Source organism: Tiliqua scincoides, chromosome 4 (genome assembly GCF_035046505.1).
Source record: "Tiliqua scincoides isolate rTilSci1 chromosome 4, rTilSci1.hap2, whole genome shotgun sequence".
In the NCBI taxonomy this organism is placed as follows: domain Eukaryota; kingdom Metazoa; phylum Chordata; class Lepidosauria; order Squamata; family Scincidae; genus Tiliqua; species Tiliqua scincoides.
In genome coordinates, this window is record NC_089824.1 from 180,388,460 (window position 1) to 180,397,397 (window position 8,938).

Here is an 8,938-nt window from a genome sequence, read left to right on the forward strand (position 1 = left end):
ATATTATTTTACTGCGGGAGAAGAGAAGGGAAAAAAACGGTTTGCAAAGCAAAGGAGGAGGGGCCGAGGATAAACCTCACCACAACTTAGAGCCATAAATATTTCATGTCAGCGGAATAAGGACGATTATATTCCTGCCAGTGCTTTCCATGTGTATTTTAAACGTGTCACCGCCTTCTACTCTCCCACCCCATTTGTGTGTTTCTTGTAATGTGCCCATGAAATAAAGATTAGCTGAATAATCAAGAGTGTTTGGAAGTGGGAAAAGGGCCTGTCTCAAGAGCACCACTGACTCTGGTGGGGAGAGACAACTTTATTATTTTTATATTATTACAGTATTATTATTATAAGGAGGCCTGACAGGCAGGGAAGTAACATGTTCCAGGGACAGAACAGAATGATCAGGAGTGAGAAACAGAAACGGTTTGGAAACACGTGGACAGACAGGCGGACCAAACAGTGTTTGCACAGTGTGGGTAGTAAACTTTCAGGACCACGTTGATCAAGGCAAGGTTGGAATGAAAGTGTGAATGAAAATAGAAAACAAACACTGTGCTATGTCCAATGGAGCCTGACAAGCTTTGGGACACTTCTGAGAAAATCTGCACTTGTGAACAGTTGTGAAAGTAGCTGTCACTACAGGATTCCAGAAAAATACAATCCATCTATATTTATCACCCGGAAAATATTATGGGATACTCTGGCAAGCACTTTTGTCACAGCCTTTCAGCAATATACTTTGCATTCAGCAGTGGGGGGAGCGATAGTGGAGGGAACAGTGGGGGGGGGGGAATTCTCTTCAGTCTCTTCCCCTGCTCAGCCAAGACAATATATCTCTGAGTTCAAAACATTCCCATGACACATACTAGACACCTACCTATTGCTGGAGGACATCTCCTGAAGCCTTCAAGCAACCTTGTAACTGAGCAGAAGGTTTTCACAGCTCCCTTCAGTACTGGGAGTCTCAGATTACAAGACCCAAGTCCCTGTGGCCCACATAACTCAACCACAAACCTTGCTCTAAATCTCATTTCTGTCTAGCTGCTTTGAAAGCCGATTGTCCTATAGTCAATGGAATTTGCCAAACAGAGTTGAAGAGCCAGAGGCAGATAGAGACATTTATTTCCTAGCATCAAGGCGACTGAAACCATCTCATCCTGTCTCTGAAACCCAGGTTGTTCAGCCAAGAGATGAGCTGAGTACATGGTTAAAAGAGAGGTGTCAGGCAGTGTGAGAAAGAGGGGAGGGGAGAAGAGAAGAAGAAAGGGAAGATTTCAGTCACATCTGTGGGTTCTGTTCAGGCGGCCTCTGTTACCTGTTTCCATAACAAAAACTTCTAAGAAGTTGGCTGGGGACAAGAGATGCCACCAAAAGATATGTCAAATAGGTAAGGTAATGAAGAGTAAATATGGTTCATTGCAAGGCTTTATCATCTTGCAATGGACATTGGACAGAAGGAAGCCGAGTGCTGACTTTTGGATATATGTTCCATTTCAAGACACCAACCCTGTAAAGAACTTTGATCTGCCACTGGCTGTTACTTCCTAAACTAACACTGATGGCTTTCGTTCAGTTAGCAGAAGGATCCCGAAAGGTCATGTTGATAAAGTCTGAGGGGATTGAGGAACTGGCCAAAGGGAATACAAAGGAAATTAATTGTTCAAGGTATTGACATGGCTGACTTTGAATGGCATTTTGCTCCATACAGAATAGAGTCACCAGTCTCCTGACCATAGAAGTAGGTCATTGACTTCACTTGGGTGAAACAGTGTCATCAATGAGGCTGCCCAGTCAATGGCAGCTCAAGAAGCACAATTGGTCAGATATTGCTAAGGGGACTCATTTCACAGAGGAGTTGCACAAATCCTGGGCACCCACACACACATACAAAGTGCATGTTTCTCTGGTTCTCTCTCCTCACATGCTGCACAACACCATCAATGAGGAAAAAAGGTCCATTCCCCCTCCCCCCAGCCCCTCAAATTCCTCTGTTCACTAGGACTGTAGACTTTCCTCTGAGGCCACTGACAGCCCAATCCTATGCATGTCCACTCAGAAGTAAGTCCCATTGGAGTCAATGGGGCTTACTCCCAGGAAAGTGTGGATAGGATTGGGCTGTGAGTGAGTTAATACTAGCCATCCATACTCTCTAGAACCAAAGTTTTGGAACAACCGGTGCTGCAAAAGTGCAGGCTGGCATCCCAGATTACACTGACCACAGGAGGAAGAGAGGCAGGTGTGCTGCTGCCTTCTGTGCCATAGACAGAAATGCTTTTGTTGTAGGGTGCGCTGTCTGTCCACCCAACTTTGGAGCCTGGGGAAAAAGCACACCAATGCTTGGGTTTTCCCTAGTTGAAGCAGGGATGTGCTCATTTCCTCCAGAGATGTTCGGCCAGCAGGCAAACCATTTTCCTCCGAATATGACACTGGGATTTGAGAACATTTCCAAGACAAAGTGGTCTCCCTGTCTCTCTCAATGGGAACTTTTTTGGAACCTGTTTGCTTTGCATCCGCCAGATGCCAAGTGGGCTGTCAGAAAGAGCAGACCAGGGGGTTGAGATGGGGGATCTTGGTGGCAGAACACTGACCCGCTTCCCGCAGCACCACCTCTTCTCTAGAAAGGTCGGAAACGGTTGGTCATGATGCGCCTCTACTGAAAAGGACCCCGCATCAAATTGGCTCCAGAGGGACAGGTGAGCTCGTGGTTAGGGACACCTACACTGGATCCTGGGTCTCAATGGACAGGTGGAGCACCAAATCCACCCTAGACGCCCCGTCCCCATCAGTGGAAAGTGCCGGGAGGCAGGTGGGACCCAAACTGGAACCATCTCTCTCCATCTCTGGGTGCCGTGCTGCAAAGGAAAGCTAAGGGTGGGGTGGCTCATCCACCGTGGATGGGCGATCCGTGCCCCCCCACCACCACCAGAGCCGTGCAGAAGGCATGGGCAGCCGGCAGCGCTCTCTGCCAACCAGCCAGCCAGCCAGCCTCGAATGACTTACCCAAGCTCAAGCGCGTCTCTCCCCTCTGGTCCGGGGGGGGGGGGGCTTCCCAGTTTCTCCCCACTCCTGCTCGGAATTACGGCGAGGTAATCCACCCGGAGGAGCCGGAATGCAGGGAGATCCACAGCCCCGGCACTGGCATGGAGTAGATCCGTATTCCGAAAGTGGCTGCTGCCCTCCTGCTCTGCCTGGGCTCAGCTCCGGCTGCCAGTCAGCCAGTCATTGCCTCGGCCAGGCTGGCTGCCCAGCGGACGGGGGGGATCGGCGCTGGCCGGCGATGCTGTGCCCGCCGAGGGCTACTCGGACTCCTGGCTGGCACCAGCCATGGCGCACATGGCCGGCATCCCCTCCCTGCACAAGGCTCCTCTCCTCTCCTCTCCTCGCTCGCTGCCTCTCTCCCTCACTCACTCTGCCAGCATCACCCCAGGCACGGTGCGCGCTCCTTCCTCCTCCAGCTCCAGACTGGCACTAGGCTGCTCCTCGCCCCCCTCCCTCCCCAGCAGCAGCAGCAGCAGCCTGCCCGCCCGCCCAAGCCGGCCTCCTTGTATTACCCGGGCGCTCATTAACATACAGTCGCAGGGGGTTAACCCTTCCCCCGCCGGCAGCGCCCAAGCCCAGGCCTGCCTCCCCAATTTGCTGCAGTCTCTGGACTCGCCCCCCTCCCTGCACGCTTCTCTCTCTCTCTCCCCCCACCCTCTGGCGACGTCACTGCGAAGCAAAATCAAAGCCGGGGGTGGGGTGGGGGGAGAAAGGGGGGGTGCAGGCGGGCATCTGCTTAAAAATAGATCGGCGGCCGCCTGTCCCCCCGGGACCACCCCCAGCCCCACTGCCAGGAAGCCCCCCACCCCCAACCCTCCTCCAGGGGTTCCCTCCGTGCCCAGGAGAAAAGGGAACCCAGTAAAGGAATCCAGCGCCAGGGCAGGACTTGGCTCAGGGGAGGCACCAGGAGGTGAAGTGGGGACAGGACAAGAGGTCAGGCGGCTCCAGGTAGTACCCAGCCGGCTGCCACAGGTGGGACCTCCTCATCCTGCTGAGGAGGGAGAGAGGGGAGGCGAAGCCCCTTCCCCACTGCGCTTGGGCTTCCCCGATCGCCCCAGCCGGGGTCCTCGGAAGGAAGACCCGCTCAGGTCCGCGGCGGGGTGGGGGTGGGAGGGTCATTCCACTGCCAAGCCCAGGATCGCAGCCTGGACAGGGCAAAGTGGCTCTGAACCACCGGAGGTGCTCGGGTGCCTCTCGCCTACTGCTCGTTGCGCATGACGAGCAAAGTCCCAGAAGATCAGATACAGCGATTGTTTCGTTTCGGGGCTCTGTGTGGCCACGGGGGTGGGGAGGGGTGTTGGGACGAGCCTTGAGCTGTTATGTGCTGCGTGTGTCAAAGCAGGGGGATTTCTCTGGGGAATCGAGGTGTGCACACCTCTGGCAGTCCCAAGGGATGCCAAAGGGCTAAAAGATCAAGCAGGGAAGAATAATTCCTCCCCCCTCCCCAACCTCCGGAGATCTGTCTGCTTGCAGTCATTAAAAGCTCTGTGTGAGAGAGAGAGACAGAGACAGAGACAGGCACACACAACTGGGAGAACATGAATAAGGCAGGAGAAATAAAGTTAATTTTCCATCTCACAAACTCATCTATAAACAGTCCTGCTTTTTCTTAACAGCCTCACTAACCAATCCATTTTGCTATATATGGTGCCTGTAAGTCATGGCCACTATAGGACTATCATTTAGGGAAGGGAATTCCTCGTGATGGCCTTTTTTTAAAAAGGGGTTCACCTCACATGAGCATCAGAATCTCTGGACCGCGTGCAGTCTGGGAGAATCCTTTGGTCCTCTGGGAGGAAAAGCAAAATAAAGTTTAAAAATCTGTTGTGATGCTGAGATGTTTCTCTGATTGCAGATGGTTCTTTAATTTTGCAAGCAACACAGAAGGAAAGCCAACAGACAGAAGCTAAGCTACGACAACTTCCGTTTGGGAATGGGGCAGATCAACAACAGCTAAGGCCATTAATCATTGGAACTACCTGCCTCAGGGACATGGAGATGCATCATCCCCATTACGGTAATACTTTATCTCTAATGGCAAACTTGGAAGGTCTGTGATTCTTTCCTACTTTTTTTTTTTAAGTTACAGGGGTGGGACTTGGACGCTGGAGGTTAATCTTTCCACCCACGTTTCTTATGTACCATTTTCCCAGTGAAAATCACAAAGGCAACCATTTGCTCCATGGAGCAAAACATAAGGTATGATCTACTATGAGAAGTCTTCACACCTCAGACTACTGTGTTTCTGTGCCATGACTTTGGTGGTGGGAAAGCCTTTCTGGCAGTGGTCCAGAAGAAACTCCCTTGTGAATCAAGCAACTATCCAGCCATCAGAAGTATACACTGGAGTCAGGGCCATCCAAGATTTTCTTGATTGGACAAGTTTGGACAAGTTTCTGGAGGAAAAATCCATCACGGGTTACAAGCCATGATGTGTATGTGCAACCTCCTGATTTTAGAAATGGGCTATGTCAGAAGGCCAGATGCAAGGGAGGGCAGCAGGATGAGGTCTCTTGTTATCTGGTGTGCTCCCTGGGGCATTTGGTGGGCCGCTGTGAGATACAGGAAGCTGGACTAGATGGGCCTATGGCCTGGTCCAGTGGGGCTGTTCTTATGTTCTTAACTACAATTCCCAGGAAGCCTTGCAGGTCTCTTGTTATCTGGTGTGCTCCCTGGGGCATTTGGTGGGCCGCTGTGCGATACAGGAAGCTGGACTAGATGGGCCTATGGCCTGATCCAGTGGGGCTGTTCTTATGTTGATGCCTGAACTAGGATGCCAAATGCTGCTTCCCTTCCCCAATGAAGGGGAGCAACAGCCTCTGCTGCTCAATTCTCCAATGATCAGCTCAATACTCTCCTCCCCTCCAGATTTCCTTTCTCTCTGTCTGCCTCTTCTATTTCCAATATAGGGACTGTAACAATGCAGGCAAATAGGTAGACAGAGATGGGTTCTCCCTCCACCAGTTTGCTTCCTGAGAAAATCACTTTAGTTAGCCTCATGGACGGGCTGCCCCTGATTGGAATAACAATTTCTCCAAGTAGACTGTGTTTGTGTTACTAGTAGGTGGTGATGTGCAATGAGTGAAGTATGGCAGACAATATTCTTTCACTAACAAGCCAGGTCTTCACAAACCTTTCACAGACCAAGCTTTTATGAGCCAGTATGAAGAGGGCACTTTAGGTAGGGAATTCTAGGCATTCTAGGATACCAATTGTATCCTAATTGGTAAGGTCACTTTCTTGTTTGTAAAATTTGTTAGTTTAGTGTTTCTGTAATCTGGCCTTCAGTACTGGATGTGCCAAGATGCTCGGGGCAAAATGGGAGAACAAGGTAGAATAAGAAATACTAACAAACTAAATAATGAAGTGGTGGAGAGGAAGCAGGACTGAATCTGAGGGCCTTGCTTCTTACCACCACACATTCATTGCCTCATATACAAGCTGCTGCATGGGCATTGCAGCTGTACACAAAAATGCAAGCCACAGATTGTGCTGAGGGAGCCTAAATGAACACAACTCGTACAGAAGATCTAACAGGCACTTGAGTGCTATTCACACACTTTGTACACGTGCGCAAATATCTGTAGGCATATACATGGAATGACATGCATTCATTTGAAAAGTCAACTGCCAGTGAAAATGTAGTGCATGTAGTGAATGTAATGTGTGACTAACTCGGTGCATGTACAGATCGACACAGATCAATTAGTACACATGGATGGTGTGCCTGTGACACGTCATTTGTGAATAAGGCTATGAAGGCCAGAAGCAGAGTTAGTGGGCCAAGTCTGGGTCCCTTTCACATCTTTACTGCCACATTTCCTGTTGTTTGCACAAGGCTTATGTTCTTGGTGTTTGAAATCCTGCCTTGTGTGTTCTTCTCATCAGAATCAAGCTGCAAAAGGGGGCTATTTTCTTGCCTCCAACCTCCACCTCTGTGTTATTAATTTTTTTTAAGAGTTCCAGGGCAGAGGATGGAGCTGTGCCTTCAACATTTTGACTTTTGCTTCAGGTATGGTAATGCCAAAGTTAATGAGCTTTCACAATGCAGTTATCATCATGCAATATTGTATATGGCAATGTGAATGCTAATATATGATTTGTTTATTGCATTTCTGTTCCAGCCTTCTGCCATAGAGCTCAGAGCAGCATACAGAGGTGTTGTCTATTTGTTACATTGAAAGCCGATGTTTTCATCAAGATTGGCTCCCGAAGCAGCTTACAATTAAAATCCACACAAAGGTACAAAATAATTAGGGATGTGTTGGTGCTGGAAAGGGGGCGAGCGGGCTCTACCAGTCCCTGGCAGGTTCATGATACAATCTGGGTACCGGACTCTTCCTCTGGATCAAAAGCTATTTCTGCCCAACGTTGCATATACGCAACAGGGATCAAATGTGTGCATCTGTTGGCTGGGCGGAAATGGGTTAAGGGAGGCAGAAGGAGCTGCAGATGGATTTGGGGGTGGCTGATGGTAAAGATATCCATTCACAGAGTCAGCTCTCCTGTTGAGCTGCCACTGGTTATTCCACTTTATCTTCACCGCAATTCTGCAAGGTAGAACAGGCTGGCATAGTGGCTGACTGTGCATCATCCAGTGAGCTTCATGATTGGGAAGACATTCAAATCCAGGTCTTCTTGATTCAAGGCCAGCACGATCTACTCTATCTATGACACCAAACTGGCTCTCTTCAAAAGCCTGGCATGGACGTCTTGTAAATTATCCGCTTTGCCAGAAGCACTGGATACAATTAGGGGAAGACTGAAAGGCTACAGCGTGTTCAGCAAACCTCTGCTTCAATCCCAACAGTCCTGTTATTTATTAGGGATATATCATAGCATATGCCATAGCAGCCCTCCAGCCAGGAAAAGGGAACAACTTGTCTCCTTGAGCCAGTGCTTGCACCCAATTCCATCTTCAGCACTGGCAGAGCAACCACCATTGGCTATGCTGCTTAAGTGTGTATTCCAAGTCTCTGAATGATTCAGCCATGCTACAGAAGGGGCTTTTGCAGAAGAAAAAGCCAAGGAGAGCACTCTTTTTATTTTTAAAGGACTCTATGGCATCTCCTGCACTGAAGTGAGCAACAGAAGGGGAACGCTCAGCCTTGAAAATTGATTTAAAAATAAATCAAGACATTTTTAAACTTTCACAAAGTGCAGAAGGCTTGGGAGGGGGGGAGAAAAGAGTTGTGTCTTTCATCATCAGTGATGACACAGGCATCATCCAATAGGAGCTTGCATTCCACACAGCATCATTTTTGCATTGTGGCACTTTAGCTGGGGGAAACTCTGCATCTTCTCTGTGATAAAATATGATAGCCTGAGCACTCAGAAAAAGTGAATTTCCTGCAACAAAAGTGCTTGAGGAAAGCTATCTGGGTCACGTGCAATAACTGAGTAATGAAATAATTGCATAATCACTGCACAAAGTGGGAGAAAAGTTTTCTGGAAAGGCTTTAAGGCTGCCATCCTATACCTAGTTCATCATGCATACATCTAATCAGAATTACCGAAGCATAATTGATGACAAGATTACATCTTAGATGATCAGATTCACATTCCTAGCATTTAAACATCTCAGTGCATCTTTCAAAGACATTTTGATAGTAGGAGAGATGTGTGTGATGGTTTTATGGAGTAACTATTCATGAGTTTCTACCTGCCTTGTATCAACCCACCTGTCCATGCTGCAGTTTGAGTCACCAGTGTGAGCTCTGTGGAGCATGGTATCAGATACCTTGGGAAGAATATAAGAGAAGACAGTGGTCCATTGAGTCTAGTATCATGGTTGCAATAGTTGCCAGCCAGATGACTCTAGGAAGTCCAGAAGTGGATCATGTAGCAACTAGCCCTCCCACTCCTGCTTCCCAGCAACTAGTATTCAGAGGTATACAGC

General features: G+C 48.9%; 1 protein-coding gene and 1 long non-coding RNA gene across 6 annotated transcripts in view; one reads left to right on the forward strand and one right to left on the reverse strand.

The window, feature by feature from the left end:
- The window catches only part of PLXNA2 (plexin A2), a 481,295-nt gene extending 478,115 nt beyond the window's left edge, over positions 1-3,180 (reverse strand). For all 5 annotated transcript variants that reach the window (XR_010794406.1, XM_066626224.1, XM_066626221.1 and 2 more), the window contains exon 1: positions 3,001-3,180. The gene's annotated coding sequence lies outside the window, so the exon portion shown is untranslated. The remainder of the gene's footprint in view (positions 1-3,000) is intronic.
- A 714-nt stretch (positions 3,181-3,894) lies between these two features.
- LOC136649774 (uncharacterized) lies at positions 3,895-7,327 on the forward strand. The gene is made up of 3 exons (XR_010794442.1): positions 3,895-3,987; positions 4,895-5,056; positions 7,164-7,327. It is a non-coding gene; the product is annotated as an uncharacterized lncRNA (long non-coding RNA).
- Positions 7,328-8,938: the final 1,611 nt, after the last annotated feature.